Consider the following 23002-nt stretch of genomic DNA (forward strand, 5'->3'; position numbering starts at 1 on the left):
AGATCCAGAACTGGTCATAAAAACTACTTTCCTTCTTTAGAACAATGAAGAGATTTGACTAAAATCCAATCCCCTGTTCCCACAAAGGAACTGGTAACAATCACTCCCATAGCTTCCAGATCTGAAACAGACTGGAAAAAATCTTGATCTCTTGGAAAATTGGACAGAAAAACATAATTTATGTAAGAACTTACCTGATAAATTAATTTCTTTCATATTAGCAAGAGTCCATGAGCTAGTGACGTATGGGATATACATTCCTACCAGGAGGGGCAAAGTTTCCCAAACCTCAAAATGCCTATAAATACACCCCTCACCACACCCACAAATCAGTTTAACGAATAGCCAAGAAGTGGGGTGATAAGAAAAAAGTGCAAAAGCATAAAAAATAAGGAATTGGAATAATTGTGCTTTATACAAAAAAATCATAACCACCACAAAAAAAGGGCGGGCCTCATGGACTCTTGCTAATATGAAAGAAATGAATTTATCAGGTAAGTTCTTACATAAATTATGTTTTCTTTCATGTAATTAGCAAGAGTCCATGAGCTAGTGACGTATGGGATAATGAATACCCAAGATGTGGATCTTCCACGCAAGAGTCACTAGAGAGGGAGGGATAAAATAAAGACAGCCAATTCCGCTGAAAAATAATCCACACCCCAAACAAAGTTTAAATCTTATAATGAAAAAAAACTGAAAATATAAGCAGAAGAATCAAACTGAAACAGCTGCCTGAAGTACTTTTCTACCAAAGACTGCTTCTGAGGAAGAAAACACATCAAAAATGGTAGAATTTAGTAAAAGTATGCAAAGAAGACCAAGTTGCTGCTTTGCAAATCTGATCAACCGAAGCTTCATTCCTAAATGCCCAGGAAGTAGAGACTGACCTAGTTGAATGAGCTGTAATCCTTTGAGGCAGAGTTCTATCTGACTCAACATAAACATGATGAATCAAAGACTTTAACCACGATGCCAAAGAAATGGCAGAAGCCTTCTGACCTTTCCTTGAACCAGGAAAGATAACAAATAGACTAGAAGTCTTCCGGAAATCTTAGTAGCTTCAACATAATATTTCAAAGCTCTAACTACATCCAAAGAATGCAACGATCTTTCCTTAGAGATATTAGGATTAGGACACAATGAAGGAACTACAATTCTCTACTAATGTTGTTAGAATTCACAACCTTAGGTAAAAATTTAAATGAAGTTCGCAAAACCGCCTTATCCTGATGAAAAATCAGAAAAGGAGACTCACAAGAAAGAGCAGATAATTCAGAAACTCTTCTAGCAGAAGAGATGGCCAAAAGAAACAAAACTTTCCAAGAAAGTAAATAAATATCCAGCGAATGCATAGGTTCAAACGGAGGAGCTTGAAGAGCCCCTAGAACCAAATTCAAACTCCAAGGAGGAGAAATTGACTTAATGACAGGTTTTATACGAACCAAAGCTTGTACAAAACAATAAATATCAGGAAGACTAGCAATCTTTCTGTGAAAAAGAACAGAAAGAGCAGAGATTTGTCCTTTCAAGGAACTTGCAGACAAACCTTTATCCAAACCATCCTGAAGAAACTGTAAAATACTAGGAATTCTAAAAGAATGCCAAGAAAAATGATTGAGAAAAACACCTAGAAATGGAAGTCTTCCAGACTCGATAATATATCATCCTAGATACAGATTGACGAGCCTGTAACATAGTATTAATTACGGAGTCAGAGAAACCTCTATGACTGGGAATCAAGTGTTCAATCTCCATACCTTCAAATTTAAGGATTTGAGATCCTGATGGAAAAAAGGACCTTACGATAGAAGGTCTGGTCTTAACGGAAGAGTCCACGGTTGGCAAGTAGCCATCCGGACAAGATCCGCATACCAAAACCTGTGAGGCCATGCTGGAGCCACCAGCAGAATAAACAAACGCTCCTTTAGAATCTTGGAAATCACTCTTGGAAGAAGAACTAGAGGCGGAAAGATATAAGCAGGATGATACTTCCAAGGAAGTGACAATGCATCCACTGCTTCCGCCTGAGGATCACTGGATCTGGACAGATACCTGGGAAGCTTCTAGTTTAGATGAGAAGCCATCAGATCTATTTCTGGAAGTCCCCATATTTGAACAATCTGAAGAAATACCTCTGGGTGAAGAGACCATTCGCCCGGATGTAGTGCTTGGCGACTGAGATAATCCGCTTCCCAATTGTCTATACCTGGGATATGAACCGCAGAAATTAGACAGTAGCTGGATTCCACCCATACAAGTATTTGAGAGACTTCTTTCATAGCCAGGGGACTGTGAGTCCCTCCTTGATGATTGACATATGCCACGGTTGTGACATTGTCCGTCTGGAAACAAATGAACGACTCTCTCTTTAGAAGAGGCCACGACAGAAGAGCTCTGAAAATTGCACGGAGTTCCAAAATGTTGATTGGTAATCTCGCCTCCTGAGATTCCCAAACCCCTTGTGCTGTCAGAAACCCCCATACAGCTCCCCAACCTGTCAGACTTGCATCTGTTGAGATCACAGTCTAGGTTGGAAGAACAAAAGAAGCCCCCTGAACTAAACGATGGTGGTCTGTCCACCACGTCAGAGAGTGTCGAACAATCGGTTTTAAAGATATTAATTGAGATATCTTTGTATAATCCCTGCACCACTGGTTCAGCATACAGAGCTGAAGAGGTCGCATGTGAAAGCAAGCAAAGGGGATCGCGTCCAATGCAGCAGTCATAAGACCTAGAATTTCCATGCATAAGGCTACCGAAGGGAAAGATTGAGACTGAAGGTTTCTACAAGCTGAAACCAATTTCAGACGTCTCTTGTCCGTCAGAGACAGAGTCATGGACACTGAATCTATCTGGAAACCTAAAAAGGTTACCCTTGTCTGAGGAATCAACAAACTTTTTGGTAAATTGATCCTCCAACCATGTTCTTGAAGGAACAACACTCATAAAAGACTGGAAAGGTTCTTTCTATTGAAAAATGAGCAAAGGGAATTGAATCAAATGCTGTGGCCATAAGACCTAAAACTTCTATGCATATATAGCAACTGAAGGAGACTAAAGGTACCGACAGACGGAACCCAATAAAATTATCCCTTGTCTGATAGAGACAAAGACAGTGACACAAACTATCTGGAAACCTAAAAAAGGTGACCCTTGTGTGAGGAATCAAGAGCTTTTGAAAAAAGATCCTCTAACTATGTCCTGAAGAGCAAGTGAATCATATGAGATTCCGCATCCTCAGAAAATAATCTGAATGAAAACAGAAAAATGAAAATATGCATTTACTGTATCTAATGAAAACAAATAATGCTATCAATGACCATAAAAAGGCAAAATAGTTTGAATAAAACTCCAAAACCCGGTTCCTAAAAAAGGAACTGGAAGAAATACCCCAGAAGATTCCAGGTCTGAGCAGCGCTTGAACCCCATGGGTGCCTAGCCATGCTTCAACAGTACCCAAAATATACAGGACAGAAACACACTTAAAGAAAGTGTTAGCCTTACTGGAATAAAATCAAAGAAATTTGGAAAAAATAGAACCAAATAAATTTCAAAGAAGTCTTAACCTGCCCCTTACCAGCCAAGCTAAAATACGGCACGTACATCGCAATATTAGGGAGCTGATTTCGAACTCCAATTATAAACATGTTACTTGGGAAAGAACTCAGGAATTTGTTCCTTAATAAGAACAACCAAACTAATATAAGCTTAAAGTTTTAGTCTTAGAACTCATTCTTGAAGCCCAGAGTAACAGTTAAGAATTGAATCCAATTATAAAACAAATAATTGATTATCTTAGAACAAAAGAAATATGGATTTTTTTTTTTTTTAAAAAATCACAAAATTCTTCTAGCTAAAATAGCTAAAGACATAGATTAACCCTCATTTGCGAAAATATTCAATAAAATGAAGACACAAATGAAATTATTAGCATGATAGTCCAGTTAAAAGGACCAGTCAAAACAGTGGACTTGCATAATCAATAAATGCAAAACAACAAGACAAATGCAACAGCACCTAGTCTAGTAAATGTTGTCCCTTTAACAATGTTAAAATAAATCATAATCTGATACTTGATCTTAAAGTAAACAGAAAATATGAAGCAATTGCAATATCCAAATAAATCACAGGACCAAGAAAAGTACCTGAAACTAAATAATTTTCCATAAATAAGATACAACTATCTAAAGGAAAATAAATACTATTTTGCTATAGAAATAATAGCATAATTAGTAGAAGTAGAGACAGCCTCAATAAATTGGAGAACCCTCCAAATTGAATTTAACTGCTGGCAAAGAATATAGTTTAAAACCTTTGAAGAAGGAATAAAAGAAAATTCTCAGCCTATTCCATTCCCTAGTATGGGGAATTGGAAAGAAAACCTCTGAAAACACAGAAGAATAAAATAGGCAGAAATAGTGTCAGCTAGTCTTAAAGAACTAGTTACTTTAATATCCAAAAAAATCAACACCTTTTCAACAAAGAACAAATGTACTTTAATAATAGAAAAATAATAAAAAAGTAGATTTGTTAGTGTCAATATCTGATGAAGAAAATTTCTGAAAGAGAAAAAACATCATCAGAGAAGGATAAATCAGTATGTTGTTGGTCATTTGAAACTTCAATAATTAAAAAGAAGTGAAAAAGACCTAAAAATTTTATTAGAAGGCACGAAGTCAGACAAAGCCTTTAAAATAGAATCAGAAAAAAATTTCTTATAAATCTTCTAAATATTTCTTGTACATAAGATGTAAGAATGGAAATATATAAAGCATAAATACTAATGGATTCTGCATGTAAAAGTATATCATAATAACTTTATTACAAACCATAGCTAAAGATAAACATTTATAACATTTAAAATAAATGAACTTAGCTTTGGTAGAACTGAAACTCAGTTAAGCGTTTTTCCAGAAGTGGCATCTGATTCAGGGTCAATCTGAGACATCTTGCAATATGTAATAGAAAAAACAACATATAAAGCAAAATTTATCAAATTCCTTAAATGACAGTTTCAGGAATGGGAAAAAAATGCCAATGAACAAGCTTCTAGCAACCAGAAGCAATAAATAATGAGACTTAAGTATTGTGGAGACAACAATGACGCTCGAATTTTTGAAAAATGGCGCCACATCCGGTAAAGCCAACATTTTTTGGCGCAAAAACGTCAAAAAAATGACGCAACTTCCGGCGACACGTATGACGCCGGAAATGACAAGAACATTTTTTGCGCCAAGAAAGTCCGCGCCAAGAATGACGCAATAAAATTAAGCATTTTCAGCCCCCGCGAGCCTAACAGCCCACAGAAAAAAAGTCAAATTTTAAGGTAAGAAAAAATTGATTTATTCATATGCATTATCCCAAATATGAAACTGACTGTCTGAAATAAGGAACGTTGAACATCCTGAATCAAGGCAAATAAATGTTTAAACACATATATTTAGAACTTTATATAAAAGTGCCCAACCATAGTTTAGAGTGTCACAGAAAATAAGACTTACTTACCCCAGGACACTCATCTACATGTAGTAGAAAGCCAAACCAGTACTGAAACGAGAATCAGTAGAGGTAATGGTATATATAAGAGTATATCGTCGATCTGAAAAGGGAGGTAAGAGATGGATCTCTACGACCGATAACAGAGAACCTATGAAATAGACCCCGTAGAAGGAGATCATTGAATTCAAATAGGCAATACTCTCTTCACATCCCTCTGACATTCACTGCACACTGAGAGGAAAACCGGGCTCCAACCTGCTGCGAAGCGCATATCAACGTAGAATCTAGCACAAACTTACTTCACCACCTCTATGGGAGGCAAAGTTTGTAAAACTGATTTGTGGGTGTGGTGAGGGGTGTATTTATAGGCATTTTGAGGTTTGGGAAACTTTGTCCCTCCTGGTAGGAATGTATATCCCATACGTCACTAGCTCATGGACTCTTGCTAATTACATGAAAGAAAAACCTTTTGCTGGGAGGTCTTGTTCTGAATCCTATGGGATATCCCTGAAAAACTATATTCAGAACACAGGGATCTGAAACAGACCAAGCCTCCTAAAAGAGGCCCAACCTAGCCCCCTACCAGAACCTCCGGATCGAGTGGCTGCACCTTCATGCAGTTTTGGTAGTAGGGATTGATTTCTTACCCTGCTTTGACTTGATCCAGTTAGCACTAGATCTCCATACTGAGCTAGAGGTGCCCTGCTTCTGAGCACAGGAGTCAACCTTTTGTTTCTTATTCTGAATGAAAACTATTGGAAGCCCTTCAGTATGAGTAGAAATGATAGAATCTAAATCAGAACCAAACAATTTCCTTCCCTGAAAGGAAAGATAATACATTGTATTTAAGCCATAAGGCTTTTGACATTTATCTTCATAATATCAAACAAAGCATCACAAATAAAAGAATTAGCATTTTTGAGTAAACACAACGATTTTCACTAGTTGAGTCATGAGAACATTGTTCTGAGAAAATAGATAACCAGTAAGTTGAAGAAGCAGCCATATCAGCAATAGAAATAGCTGGCCTGAGCAAATACCCTGCTTGTAAAAAGGCCCTTCTATGAAAATACTAATTTCTTTCATGTAATTGGCAAGAGTCCATGAGCTTATGACGTATGGGATATACAATCCTACCAGGAGGGACAAAGTTTCCCAAACCTCAAAATGCCTATAAATACACCCCTCACCACACCCACAATTCAGTTTTACAAACTTTGCCTCCTATGGAGGTGGTGAAGTAAGTTTGTGCTTGATTTTTATGATTTATTCTGCGATAAGCGCTTCTAAGCATTCTGAAACCCAAATCCTCTCAGAGTACAGTGTTTGCCAGAGAGATGTGAAGAGAGTATTGCCTGTTTGATATTTTGGTTTCCTCACGGGAAATCTTTTCAAGGGTTCTCTGTTATCGGTCATAGGGATTCATCTCCTACCTCCCTTTTCAGATTGACGATATACTCTTATATACCATTACCTCTGCTGATAGCTTTCAGTACTGGTTTGGCTATCTGCTATACGTGGATGGGTGTCTTTCGGGTAAGTAGTATCATTATTTCAAGACATTCTCAGCTGTGGTTTGGCGCTTTATGTTTTAATATAAAGTTTTAAATATATGTATTTTACTTATTTTTGCCATGAATCAGGTCTATGTGTATTTCCCAGTTTCATTATGGGAATCACGTTTTGGAAGTTTGCCTTACCTGGGATATAGTTTTTTTCTTTTTTTCCCAATTTGACTTGTGGGCAAATTAGGCTCGCAAGGGCGCAAAATGCTGTTATTTATTGCGTCATTCTTGGTGCGAGAAAGTTTTTTGGCGAATGTGCGTCTGTCAAGACGCAAGTTCGTCATTTCCTGTGTCTTAGTTGACGCTAGGTTGTTTGGCGTGAAATAGTGTTTGTTATGATGCGAGTTGGCACCAAAAAATTTAAATCCCAACATTCAACTCTCTCTGTCCTGGTGGTTAGTTCATCATCGGATTATTCAAGGGGCCTCTTTTGTTCGTCCTGCCTGGATTGTGATTTCAAAAGATGCAAGTCTCACAGGTTGGAGAGCTGTCTGGGGGTCTCTGACAGCACAAGGAGTTTGGAATCCTCAAGAGGCGAGGTTACCAATCAATATTTTAGAACTCCGTGCTATTTTCAGGTCTCTTTAGGCTTGGCTGCTATTAAAGAGAGAATTATTCATTCGTTTTCAGACAGACAATATCACAACTGTGGCATATGTCAATCACTAAGGGGGGACTCGCAGTCCTTTAGTGATGAAAGAACTATCTCTGATACTTTCTTGGGCGGAATCCAACTCTTGTGTAACTTCTGCGATACATATCCCAGGCGGATTATCTCAGTCGTCAGTCTTTACATCCAGGTGAGTGGTCTCTCCATCCGGATGTATTTGGTCAGATTGTACAGATGTGGGGTCTCCCCGAAAAAGATCTGATGGCTTCCCATCTAAACAAGAAGCATCCCAGGTATCTTTCCAGGTCCAGGGATCCTCAGGCGGAGATGGTGGATGTGTTAGCAGTTCCTTGGTTTTACCAACCTGCTTCCATTTTTCCACCTCTAGTTCTTCTTCCAAGGGTGATCTCCAAGATCATATTGGAACAATTGCATGTGTTTCTGATAGCACCAGCATGGCCTCGCAGGTTTTGGTATGCGGATCTTGTCCGGATGTCCAGTTGTCAACCTTGGCCACTTTCTTTAAGGCCGGACATTCTGTCTCAAGGGCCGTTTTTCCATCAGGATCTCAAATCCCGAAATTTGAAGGTATGGAAATTGAATGCTTAGTACTTAGTCAAAGAGGTTTCTCTGACTCAGTGATTAATACTATGCTACAGGCTCGTAAGTCTGTTTCAAGGAAGATTTATTATCGGGTTTGGAAAACCTATATTTCATGGTGTTTTTCTCATAAATTCTCTTGGCATTCTTTTAGGATTCCTAGAATTTCACAGTTTCTTCAGGATGGTTTGGATAAAGGTTTGTCTGCAAGTACCTTGAAGGGACAAATCTCTGCTCTTTCTGTTTTATTTCATAGAAAGATTGCTAAACTTCCTGATATTCACTGTTTTGTTCAGGCTTTGGTTCGTATCAAGCCTGTTGTTAAATCAATCTCTCCTCCTTGGAGTCTTAATTTGGTTTTGAAGGCTTTGCAGGCTCCTCCTTTTGAGCCTATGCATTCTTTGGATATTAAACTACTTTCTTGGAAAGTGTTGTTTCTTTTGGCTCTCTCTTCAGCTAGAAGAGTTTCTGAATTGTCTGCTCTCTCTTGTGAGTCTCCTTTTCTGATTTTCCATCAGGATAAGGCTGTTTTGCGGACTTTGTTTAAATTTCTTCCTAAGGTTTGAATTCTAACATTAGTAGGGAAATTGTTGTTCCTTCCTTGTGTCCTAATCCCAAGAATACTCTTGAAAGATCTTTGCATTCTTTGGACGTGTAAGAGCTTTGAAATATTATGTCGAATCTACTAAAGATTTCAGGAAGACTTCTATTTGTTGTTTTTTCTGGTCCTAGGAAAGGTCAGAAAGCCTCTGCCATTTCTTTGGCATCTTGGTTAAAGCTTTTGATTCACAAGGCTTATTTAGAGGCAGGACATTCTCTGCCTCAGAGAATTACAGCTCATTCTACTAGATCAGTCGCCACTACTTGGGCTTTTAAGAATGAAGCTTCTGTTGATCAGATTTGCAAAGCAGCAACTTGGTCTTCTTTGCATACATTTACTTAATTTTAGCATTTTGATGTATTTGCTTCTTCTGAAGCAGTTTTTGGTAGAAAAGTTCTTCAGGCAGCTGTCTCAGTTTGATTCTTCTGCTTATGATTTAATTTTTGTTCATGAAATTTATAAGAAAGACTTATTTTTTTGTGGATTAAATTTTTTTCAGCGGAAATAGCTGTTTTTATTTTATCCCTACCTTTCTAGCGACTCTTCTGTAGTCTCCCACATCTTGGTTATTTCTATCCCATACTTCACTAGCTCATGGACTCTTGCCAATTACAGGTACATGAAAGAAAACATAATTTATGTAACAACTTACCTGATAAATTAATTTCTTTCATATTGGCAAGAGTCCATGAGGCCCACCCTTTTTTATGGTGGTTATGATTGTTGTATAAAAAGCACAATTTTATTTCCAGTTCCTCTTTTTCTATGTTTTTTTACTCCTTATTTTATCACCCCACTACTTGGCTATTTGTTAAACTGAATTGTGGGTGTGGTGAGGGGTGTATTTATAGGCATTTTGAGGTTTGGGAAACTTTGCCCCTCCTGGTAGGAATGTATATCCCATACGTCACAAGCTCATGGACCCTTGCTAATATGCAAGAAATTAATTTGTCAGGTAAGTTCTTACATAAATTATGTTTTTCTATCCAACGGGTCCTTAAAAGAAGTACTGTCTTCCAAAGGATTAATAGTATGTTTAGCCAGAGTGAAAATTACCCAATCAACCTTGGGAACTTTTTCTCACAAATCAACAATAGCAGTAAGTAAAGGATATAACTTATTTTTATACAATGATTTATGAGATCATAAACAACTCAGTATTCCAATAATTAATTTAACATATCACAAAGTTCAAATGATTAAGTTCTACAATACTAATGAGTTACTACAATTAAAGGCTTAAACATAACACCAAGATGTAATCATCAAACCAGCAATTTTTATTTTAATAAACAACAAACTGAGAAACTAGTGATTTCAAAATAATTAGTGTAATACTTGAATTGCTATAATGTTTTATTTCTAAGCAAATATGTCAACTAATTTAGTTTTCACTTAACAAATGAATGCATGCATGTATGCACTTATTTATTCTGAATGTAGAGAACGATATTAAACTACAAAGGATATAAATTTTTAAACCTTGCAGAAGGAATAAATAAATTACCTGGCTTAGACCATTCCTTAGAAATCATGTCAGAGAATAGGGAAAACCCCAGGAAGATTAATAACAGCCTTAAAAACTGAATTTAAACAATTACAAGGCTTATTATCACAAAGTTTAGGATCTTTGATCCTTAAAGTAATTAAAGCCTCTTTTAAAAAAGGGAAAGAATATGTTCGATTTTAAACAAAAAAGAGGAAATATTAGGTTCAACATCAGATGAAGATTCCTCATCACCAGTGGAAACTTCACCATCTGAAGACATAACAGTATCCCTGGCTTCAGGGCACAAAGTACTAGTAGAAGGTAACATTTGAACTGACCTTTTACGCTCGTCTGAAGGCAATAAACACTATAACCCCCTTAAAAAGCTTTTGAGGAATGGAAATCACTTATCCCCTCCTACGAAGCTTTGTAAATAAACTCACATGTACAATTCACGCTAAACCGAACTGCAAAACAAAGCAAGAGACATTAACATCACATCCAATGATCATATAACGTTCATCAGTATGAAGAAACGAGCGTTACCACCCCGCCCAACAGCTGACAGCTATAAGGGATTTAGCGTGCCGAAAGACGATGTGCACATAGCCAGTGATTAACGTGCACTAACTCGGTGTGTCAAACGACCGAAGTGCGAAAGTAACTATAATAAGACTAAAAGGGAAATGTGCTAACCCGACAATCGTTAACCTGACATGCACAACCCCTGATGCGCGTAAACAGTTGTGTAAAATTTAAACTAAGTGCACAAAAAACCGATATGCGCAAATCAGCAAGGGGAATAATAAAAATTATTCTGTCCCAGGGTCATATATATATATATATATATATATATATATATATATAGCATATATATTGCATATATATATATTGCATATATATATATATTTATATTGCATATATATATATTTATATTGCATATATATATATTTATATTGCATATATATATATATTTTTATATATATATATATATATATATATATATATATATATATATATATATATATATATATATATATATATATATATATATATATATATATATATATATAAAGTAGCAGGGGTGAACGGCACTCACGAATAGATCAGCTACCTGGTGCTTTCACTAGGGAGAAACAAACAGTAAAGCAGGTATGAATCCCACGGACGGACTCCGTGTTGCAGCCAGGATCCAAATAAAGCAGGCACACAGGTTTTTTCATAAACACTCCGGTTTATTGGCAATGTTGTTTACCAAACGTTTCGGCTCAAACACGAGCCTTTGTCAATGGTGTACAAAACCAAATGTGAAGACTTAAACAGAACCACACCTTAAATACCCACCCAGCCCCAGTGATAAACCAATCAGAGTGTGTATCCGCGGCACACCCACTCACACAAACTTTTTTACCGGGCTCAAAGTAGGCGTGACATGACGTCATCACGTTGCCGCTGTCCTAAGTGAAACCAAGGAAGCATGCGTAACCATGGAGACAACGCATAAACATTGGTGTGATGCGGGTGCGCAGACGGGTAAGACTGACAGGAAACAATTTAACAATCGATCAAAAAGTGATCCAAAATCCCCTACATAAACATACAATAATAGAAAAGGTATCTATCCATATGCAACATAGAAACAAACCTTATATATAGGTTGTAAGATAAATAACGCTACCGGAACCCAAAGTATAAATAACTAGTAACACAGCCCTCTATACTCATGGTATCAAGGCATGTGGGGAGGTAGCTGGTGAGGGCGAAAAACAATCTAAAGCCCCCTATATATGCAAAATAGGTATACATTGCATCATGTCTGAGGAGTAGGTAGAGCTTAAGTTCTTGATGACTCCCGATAGTTCACAACTCATTTGTGTTTATACCAACAGCCAAAGTCTATGTTAACATTCAGGCCTCGAGGGGCAACTGTGTCCAATGTAAAAATCCAACGGGATTCCATTCTTAGTAGTGCCAGTCCTCTATCACCACCACGTCTGTTGTAAGGCACATGATCAATCAACATCACTCGTAACGAGGAAACAGAATGTCCCGCAGTTGCAAAATGTCGTGTAACCGGTTGTTCTGATCGTCCTTTTTCAATCGCCTGACGAATAGCTGTTTTATGGTTAGCCAAACGTTCCTTGAATGCTGTCACCGTTTTGCCTATGTAGAATTTGGAACATGGGCAAATAATGGCATAAACCACATATTCCGATGTACAAGATAATCTATGCCTTATTTTGTACCTTTTATTGTTATGAGGGTGTTGAAAGGATGTCCCAGCAATAAGATTATTGCAAGTGACACAATTGCCACACTTGTAGCATCCAGGTTTCCCTCTTGTAAGCCATGTCTGTTTTTCGTAACAATGTATGGGATCACTGAGTACTAGTAGATCTCTGAGGTTACTTGCTCGCTTGTATACCACCCGGAGTACCGGAGCATCCACAAAAGGTAGGCTGGTGTCTTTGGAGAGCATCATCCAATTTTTCTTAATCACATTCTGGAGCATCCCAGATCCCGGAGTATAAGTGGTTATAAAGTTCATTCGTTTTGGTTGTTCTGTTACTGTCCGCTTCTGGATAGTGTCATTCTGAGTGAGTTTTATTGCTTCACTCTTTTGTTGATCTATTAGCATTGGTGGATATCCTCTGCCCAGGAATTTTTGTGACATTTCTTCAAGTTGTTTCTCTTTTCGGGAGTCATCCGTGTTGTTCCGGACGACCCGCAGGAGTTGTGAGGAGCTAACACCATCTTTCTGAAATCTAGGGTGGAAACTCTGGTAATGAAGTATGGAGTTTTTATCTGTGGGTTTTTTGAACAAGGTGGTGTGTAGTTTATCACCATTAGGTTTTTCTACCCTAAAGATTTCCAGATCAAGGAAGTGAATCTGGTTGTTATTATGTTCCATTTTAAATCTGATCGTGGAGTCAAGGGTATTCAATCCTTCGACCCACTCAATGAGATTTTCAGGGGTACCACCCCAAATCAAAAAGACATCGTCAATATATCTGCGATACATTCTGATGGGGTTCTGCCTGGAGAAGATATTATATTTTTTATACATTGCCATATAAATGTTTGCATACGATGGGGCCATATTTGACCCCATCGCAGTGCCCATAATTTGTAGGAAATACTCATTTTCAAATCGAAAATAATTTTTCTCCAGGCAGAACTCCATCAGATGCAGCAGAAATTCCACAGGAGGACCAGTGTATAGTGGGTTGTCAGTCAGGATCTGTCGCACCATGTTTATACCATGCCCGTGAGGTATCACCGTGTATAAACTCACTACGTCCATAGTGACTAAAATGTCAGTAGGGGCCAGACTATCAAACTCTTTCAGTAGTTTAATAAGTTCAGAGGAATCTTTGAGGTGGGACTGAGTGTTTTGTACCACTGGTTGTAGGTAAAAATCAATGAATTCTGCTAACGGCTGCATCAATGATCCCCTGGCAGACACAATAGGTCTGCCAGGGGGATCTATGAGAGACTTATGGATCTTGGGCAGTAGATATAGTAGATATAGTATTGGGCAGATTGGATGATCAACTGAAAGAAAACCCAATACATCATCATCAATTACCCCAGCTTGGTATGCCATGCCCAGGAATTCATCGTTTGGTAAACAACATTGCCAATAAACCGGAGTGTTTATGAAAAAACCTGTGTGCCTGCTTTATTTGGATCCTGGCTGCAACACAGAGTCCGTCCGTGGGATTCATACCTGCTTTACTGTTTGTTTCTCCCTAGTGAGAGCACCAGGTAGCTGATCTATCTATGGATAGATACCTTTTCTATTGTATGTTTATGTAGGGGATTTTGGATCACTTTTTGATCGATTGTTAAATTGTTTCCTGTCAGAGTCTTACCCGTCTGCGCACCCGCATCACACCAATGTTTATGCGTTGTCTCCATGGTTACGCATGCTTCCTTGGTTTCGCTTAGGACAGCGGCAACGTGATGACGTCATGTCACGCCTACTTTGAGCCCGGTAAAAAAGTTTGTGTGAGTGGGTGTGCCGCGGATACACACTCTGATTGGTTTATCACTGGGGCTGGGTGGGTATTTAAGGTGTGGTTCTGTACACCATTGACAAAGGCTCGTGTTTGAGCCGAAACGTTTGGTAAACAACATTGCCAATAAACCGGAGTGTTTATGAAAAAACCTGTGTGCCTGCTTTATTTGGATCCTGGCTGCAACACGGAGTCCGTCCGTGGGATTCATACCTGCTTTACTGTTTGTTTCTCCCTAGTGAAAGCACCAGGTAGCTGATCTATTCGTGAGTGCCGTTCACCCCTGCTAATATATATATATATATATATATATATATATATATATATATATATATATATATATATATATATATATATATATATATATATATATATAGATATAGTGGATATAAGAAGTCTACACACCCCTGTTAAAATGTCAGGTTTCTGTGATGTAAAAAAATGAGACAAAGATAAATCATTTCAGAACTTTTTCCACCCTTAATGTGACCTATAAACTGTACAACTCAATTGAAAAACAAAATGAAATATTTTAGGTAAAGGGAAATAAAAATAAAAAACTAAAATAATATGGTTGCATAAGTGTGAACACCCTTTTATAACTGTTGATGCAGCTGTGTTCAGAATTAAGCAATCACATTCAAAATCATGTTAAATAGGAGTCAGTACACACCTGTCATCATTTAAAGTGCCTCCTATTAACCCCAAATAAAGTTCAGCTGTTCTAGTAGGTCTTTCCTGACATTTTGTTAGTCGCATCCTACAGCAAAAGCCATGGTCTGCAGAGAGCATCTAAAGCATCAGAGGGATCTCATTGTTAAAAGGTATCAGTCAGGAGAAGGGTACAAAAGAATTTCCAAGGCATTAGAAATACCATGGAACACAGTGAAGACAGTCATCATCAAGTGAAGAAAATATGGTGCAACAGTGACATTACCAAGAACTGGATGTCCCTCCAAAATTGATGAAAAGACAAGAAGAAAACTGGTCTGGGAGGCTACCAAGAGGCTTACAGCAACATTAAAGGAGTTGCAGGAATATCTGGCAAGTACTGGCTGACAACAATCGCCCGTATTCTTCATATGTCTGGGCTATGGTGTAGAGTGGCAAGACGGAAGCCTTTTCTTACAAAAAAAAATATCCAAGCCCGGCTAAATTTTGCAAAAACACATCTGAAGTTTCCCAAAAGCATGTCACAAAAGGTGTTCTGGTCTGATGAAACCAAAGTTGAACTTTTTGGCCATAATTCCAAAAGATATGTTTGGCGCAAAAACAACACTGCATATCGCCAAAAGAACACCATACCCACAGTGAAGCATGGTGGTGTCAGCATCATGCTTTGGGGCTGTTTTTCTTCAGCTGGAACTGGGGCCTTAGTCAAGGTAGAGGGAAAAATGAACACTTCCAAATACCAAACAATATTGGCACAAAACCTTCAGGCTTCTGCTAGAAAGCTGAACTTCATCTTTCAGCATGACAACAACCCAAAGCATACATCCAAATCAACAAAGGTATCGCTTCACCAGAAGAAGATTAAAGTTTTGGGATGGCCCAGCCAGAGCCCAGACCTGAATCCAATTCAAAATCTGTGGGGTGATCTGAAGAGGGCTGTGCACAGGAGATGCCCTCGCATTCTGACAGATTTAGAGTGTTTTTGCAAAGAAGAGTGGCAAATCTTGCCAAGTCAAGATGTGCCATGCTGAAAAAAATCATACATAAAAAGACTGAGTGCCGTAATAAAAATAAAATAATATGGTTGCATAAGTGTGAACAACCTTAAACTAATACTTAATTGAAGCACCTTTTGATTTTATTTCCCTGCCATTAAAGCACTTATCTCTTGCACAAATCCAGAGAGTGCATGTCTGTTTCACGGCGTCACATGACCTTTTTGGCTGAATAAATATACATTTTTCCAATAGCCCCCCATTGGAAAAATTTAATTTATTCAGCCCAAAAGGTTCCTCTCTGGTCCAGTTTTGTTAAAAAAAAAAATTAAAAAAAAAATTGTTCTTTTTACTTCCATCTATCGCACCGCACATATAGGCTTCAAGTCCTCTGCATTTATTTCTAAGTGCCTACAGCACCGCCCCCAACCCAGACCTTAACCTGCTTAAACGCAAAGATTTTGCTGTGCGAGTGAGACGATCTGCTCATGCGCGCAGTTACGTCATGTTCCTAAACCATTCCTATCCTGTTGGTCTTCATCTGCTTATAATACCCACTGCCGGTCATATAGCAAAGTGGATGCTGTGTCAGTCATCGTAGCATTAACTCAGGTCAGAGATTACAGATTTTAAAAGGGACTCACAAATCCATTACATTTTGAACTATAGTTTTGTTTTATAGAATTTTGTCACCTGATTGGTGACAGTGTATGTGCATTTCCAAAGCATGGCACAGCACTCCTCTGGCACTATTTTACAAAAGGGATGCATATATTTGGAATAACAGAGAAAGTTGCAGGGGCTCCACCAGACCCAGAGAAACCGAATATATTATATAGTTATCACTTTTAAAACTGATACGCTTTATTTTACTGCCATGCTTCCCCTTGGTTCTGTAATTAGCTAGAGTAGTGGTTTTGTCTATTATTTGTAGACCCTACGAGCATAGAAATTATTGTTTATGTGTGTGTGTGTGTGTGTGTGTGTGTGTGTGTGTGTGTGTGTATATATATATATATATATATATATATATATATATATATATATATGTGTGTGTGTGTGTGTGTGTGTGTATGTATATGTACATGTGTATGTGTGTGTAAATATATGTATGTGTGTGTAAATATATGTATATGCGTGTATATGTGTATGTATATGTGTGTGTGTATATATACAGTATATGTGTGTGTATATATATATATATATATATGTGTGTGTGTGTGTGTGTGTGTGTGTGTATATATATGTGTGTGTGATTCTTTTTTTGGTTAGCGGGGCAAAATTCACTGTCGCCTGTGTTGGCTGGACTTGCCCCCAGGCCTAAGGTTGCCAGCCCTCCCTTGGCTGCACAGGCATGATGCTCACCATTGAAAGAAGCAGGTAGGCGGTCCTCGACAAGTTTACATTTTATACTCAGGCTGCATGAGTAACCCACAAGCTCCCACTACCAGGATTGGCTGTGTAAGTTAAAAACATAGGAAAAGTGTCAAAACAGGAGTGTAATGCATATCAACACAAAGGTCAGACACTAGTATATGCTCAGATATTGAGGATAAACAAGGGAATAAGTAATAATATCATCAGCGATATCATTATACTAGACCATCATCTGCATAAGAGAGGAGATAACAAAAGCAAAAACAGCATTTGCAGTATATATATATATATATATATATATATATATATATATATATATATATATATATATATATAAACAAAGTGACCATAACATAGCTACAGAGTGTCTAAAAGTTAATAAATAATACAATATATACTCGTCCACCAGAAAATAACCAGCAGACATCCAAACCAGTATTGAATCATATCACAAAAAAAGGGAAACACGGAGTGCCCTACAACTAAATAAACATATTAGTGCAGATACAAACAAATATCATTAAATGTTATACTACCAATATACAATAATATAGTATAAGTGGTATACAAAAAGGATATGCGTGAAGTCTCCAGACTCTTCTAAACTTCAGTCAGCTTAGAGCAAAGGGAACATAGAGGAGTTGCAGCACTTGGTACATGGTTTTGATAACCGGATATAGCTGAGTGGAAACAAAAGAGAGACAGGGGCGCACGCTACTCTAAGCGTAATATATTAATAAAACCAAATAATTTATTGCACACAGACAAATTAACACTCACACTTCATAACCTCAACACATGAGGTATAGATAAAGCACATAAAACAAGGCACAGTATAATAGCTCACGGGTCCATTGTTTAGTCCCCAAGATGTATACAACCAGAAAAGTCTGATGATCCTTACTAGGGAGAAACCCGGCCAAGATGTTATTCAGAGAAAGTACTCTGCTCCGTGCGGTAAGACAAATGTTCCAAAAGCAAAATTGTCACACAATTGGCTCATAGCTGATCTGCAAACTCCGGCCAGATAGTGGATCAGCTGTGGTAGTGGTGACGCACAGACGGTGGGCATGGCCTAACGCGTTTTGTAGGAGGCTTCCTACTTCGTCAGAGGCATGCCCACTACATATCCGAATCATCTTAAAAACTGTTTGGGAAGCACCTCATGTGATGATATTCCTCCCATCACAGCTTTAGAACATAATCAGTCTCTATTGCAGCAGAATTAAGGTCAATAACTCTGTAAATCTTTATAAAATAAATCACTGTTTACTTAATGTAAGTGATATACTTCATTTTAATAAAAATTAATAAATAAAAATCTTTTAAAAATCTTTTGAAAAATACCTTATAAATGATTAATTAATTATTATAAAACTATTATAATTAATTACGCATTTAAAACTAAAAAAATCAATATATTGAAATAAGAAGAATAAGAACTAAAATGTTCAAATGGATATAACCCCTGGTATATAAATACCAAAATTAACAGAGGAAATCAATAAATGATCTCTACAGATTATTTATTAGTTCATTCCATATAATCAGAAACCCATAAATACATAAGTAGAATTTAAAAAAGGAGCAAAAGTATTGAAAAATAGAGCAAAAAGAATTGTTCTTATGTATTTGTATAACTTAAAAGGGAATTCAATTATAATTCATTAGGGCTAGTTAATCTTAAATATTCGGATAGATAGACCAACCTATGTAAGCAACCAAAAGGAAATAGTGCTAACTAATGTGACAACATATGTAAGCCTATACTTCTGATTATTTTACAGGTAGAAAGAGAAGAGGAGTCCTATTACAAATGATCCACTAGAGGATGATTTCATAGATGTATATGTGCATACACAGTTATATACCCATATATGTGTATGTATCATTGCAGAATCAATTGTCTATCAAGAAGGCTGCTAAGTGTATTTCCCTGTTCATCCCCATGGGTTCTAGACTACCTAGGGTGCATATCCAGTATGTTTCTCTACGTTTCAAAGCTAATAGTCCGTTACCCCCTCTGATATCCATCTTAACTGACTCTATTGCTTTAACCTTCAGGCTACTTGTATCTTGGTTGTGTATTTCAGTAAAATGGGCCGATACTCCATGTGTGAGGACTCCTTTCTCAATGTTTACCAAATGTTCCCTAAAACGAGTCTTCAGACTCCATTTAGTTCTCCCGATATAAACCTTGTTCACATGAACAAGATAGGTGATAAACTACATGAGTGGTTTTGCAGTTCATAGAGCTTTTGATATCAGACTCTTATCTCTCAGAATATACAAAATTAGAGTTATCTCTATCTATATGTTTACAGCTCAAACATCCCTTCCTACCGCATTTATAGAAACCTTTGGTTCTCTTGTGTAACCAGTTCTCTTTTTGATTGTTATCCTTCAATTTGCTCGGTGCCAAAAAGTTCTTTTTAAGTTTTGATTTTTCCTAAAGATCACCTGAGGTCTATCCATTAAAACAGTTTTTAACACTTGATCTAGTAGTAAAACAGGCCAATGTCTCTTAAATGCTTTCTCTATTTGTCAAGAAGCTCTGTTATATTTAGTGATAAACAGTGGTTGATTCCCTAGTTTCTTTTCTCTATCTATTTTTGGTGTTTTGTTAGAGAACAGATTTTTCCTATCTAAATTTCCTGCTCTTTGAACCGAAACCTCCTTAATTTGAAATTTACCGAAAGTCATAATTCGGATTGTATCACTTTTTTGGATCTAACCTTGACCCATGTAGATAGCCAAATAGTTACAAGTTTGTTTAGAAAGGATACAGATACAAATGCATATTTGCACGCCAAGAGTGGACATCACGAAAAGTGGATCCGCAACATTCCATTCAGGCAGTTCCAAAGAGTGAGAAGGAACTGCACGAATGTGGAAACTTTCGATCAAGAGTCTGTGATCCTTAAAAAAAAAAAAAAAAAAAAAGGAGGACTTTGGACCAGTGAGCAACAGACCAGGTCAGTTTTTCTTTAGCTCAGGTAAGATGCTTCTGACGTTGTTTGTTGTTTAGGAGTGGCTTGACAAGAGGAATACGACATTTGAAGCCCATGTCCAGGATCCGTCTGTGTGTGGTGGCTCTTGTGAAAGTCCCCAACACTTTTAAATGGCCTTTTCCTGACAATCCTTTCCAGGCTGCAGTCATCCCTGCTGCTTGTGCACCTTTTTCTTCCACACTTTTCCCTTCCACATAACTTTCTATTAATGTGCTTTGATACAGCACTTTGGGAACATCCAACTTCTTTTACAATTACCTTTTTGAGGCTTTCCCTCCTTATGGAGGGTGTCAATGATGGTTTTCTGCACAACTGTCAGGTTAGCAGTCTTTCCCATGATTGTGATTCCTACTGAACCAGACTGAGAGACCATTTAAAGGCTAAGAAACCCCTTGCAGGTGTTATGGCTTAATTAGCTGATTAGAGTGGGGCACTTTGAGCCTAGAATTTTGCACCTTTTCACAATATTCTAATTTTCTGGGATTGTGGATTTGGGGTTTTCATGAGCTGAAAGCCATAATCATCACAATTATGAACTATCTTGCTTTGTATGTAATGAGTCTATCTCATATATTAGTTTCACCTTGTAAGTTGCATTAGTGAAATAAATTAACTTTGCACAATATTCTAATTTTTTCGAGTTTCACCTGTGTGTATATATATATATATATATATATATATATATATATATATATATATATATATATATATATATATATATATATATATATATATAATGCTGACCCACACATAAATGTATATACATGTCTGTGTGAGAATGTGTGTATGAGACATGTCAACAAATAACAATTGTTCTGTATTGTGAAAGTAGTATCTCCCAGTGGCAGCTAAGGGTTAAAATACGGCCAGAACGTTTCACCTATGAAGTTACAGGCAGAATTTATGGTCTGCAAAGCTCCGTGACACTAATCAGCAGGAGGGGGTCTTATCTTGTCAGGGACAGAAGCAAGGAAGGCAGTGTAAATACTGTATTCACCAACAACATTAATTCACTGCAATTACACTCACAAGTCCTCTCCTCTGTTACCTCGCTTCCTATGACGGTTGCTGGCAAGCTGTAAATAACGCACAGGAGAGAGGAAAACCATGTGATGCTGTGTCACCAGCAAGTATTGACTAATAAAATATAATGTGTCACTGTATAGTTTGCTAAACCTATCCAGGCTGTCAGATGCTCTCACTGACAGCTCTGGGGGCAGCCAGCCTATGTAGAGGGTGGGAGGTGAAGGAACTTACCTTTGTCGGGGAGCTGCAGACTGAAGTTAGCCTCTGATACGCAGATCTAAAGGTGCAGGTAAACAACAACAGCACTTAGGATGATGTTGTCCGGACTGGGATCAGGCAGTCTCTGAGCCTCTGACAGCACTCTGTCAGCACAGTCAGTCACACAGTCAGTCATCAGCAGAGGTTATGGAATAGGAGTATATTGTAGATCCATAGAGGGAGGCAAAAGGCAAGTTGCTGCAGCCAATTATGGAAGGTTTATGAAAAATGTCCCAAAAGGTGAAAAAGAGTCACAAGCCATACCCCATATATATCCCTCTGGCAAGCACTTTACTCTGAAGGGAAACCGGGCCTCAAAATAGACTGAAAATCCCTCTCTCTGAAAAGTCAAATGCAGTAATTCCCAGGAGTAATTCATCGTGGACTCTCACCACGTGTATGAAAGAAATCACACATAGGTAGGCTCATACGATGCAATGCATTCCTGGGAGCTAGCTGCTGATGCATATATGCCTATTTTCATTGGCTCGTCTGATGTGTTCAGCAAGCTCCCAGCAGTGCAGTGTTGCTCCATCAATACAATTCTAAGAGAATAAAGCAAATTTCATAATAGAAGTAAATTGGTGAATTGTTTAAAATTGTAGGTTTTATTTGTGGTTTTCATATCCCTTTAAACTCAAAAGAATATAACAATAGATACAAATTTTCATTTCTGAAAGTATAACATTATTGCAATACACGTTCATCATTTATTTTGCTGCTTGCTACTGATAATTGTGCTTGTTCCACTTGCTCCTAGTGAGACTTGGGTTAATAGTGGCATCTAATTTTCTGTGAACTAATGGTTACCTCTTCCTCACCTTTACCTGCTAGTCGTATTTTCTTTCATGATTCAGGTAGAGCATGCAATTTTAAGCAACTTTCTAATTTACTCCTGTTATCAATTTGTGTTCGTTCTCTTGCTATCTTTATTTAAAAAGCAGGAATGTGATGCATAGGAGTCGGCCCATTTTGGTTGATAACCTGGGTTATGCTTGCTTATTGGTGGGTAAATGTCAGAATCCAATAAATAAGCGCTATCCATGGTGCTGAACCTAAAATGAGCTGGCTGCTAAGATTTACATTTCTGCTTTTAAAATAAAGATAGCAAGAGAACAAAAATAAAATTGATAATAGGAGTAAGTTGCTTACATTTTCGTGCTCTGAATCATGAAAGAAAAAAATTTAGGTTCAATGTCCCTTTAAGGTGAATTAGCAGTTTTTCTCAAACAGTTATAACAGGAAAAGCATTCTTTACAATAGCAGTGGGGAATACT

The 23002-nt window shown here is 37.5% G+C and overlaps 1 protein-coding gene across 1 annotated transcript in view; it reads right to left on the minus strand.

Annotated features, from left to right (window-relative positions):
• Positions 1 to 23002, minus strand: part of RIN3 (Ras and Rab interactor 3) — a gene marked incomplete at its 5' end in the record, with an annotated part of 196405 nt that overhangs the window by 172353 nt on the left and 1050 nt on the right. The window lies entirely within an intron of this gene.

Source organism: Bombina bombina, chromosome 1, assembly GCF_027579735.1.
Source record: "Bombina bombina isolate aBomBom1 chromosome 1, aBomBom1.pri, whole genome shotgun sequence".
NCBI lineage: Eukaryota > Metazoa > Chordata > Amphibia > Anura > Bombinatoridae > Bombina > Bombina bombina.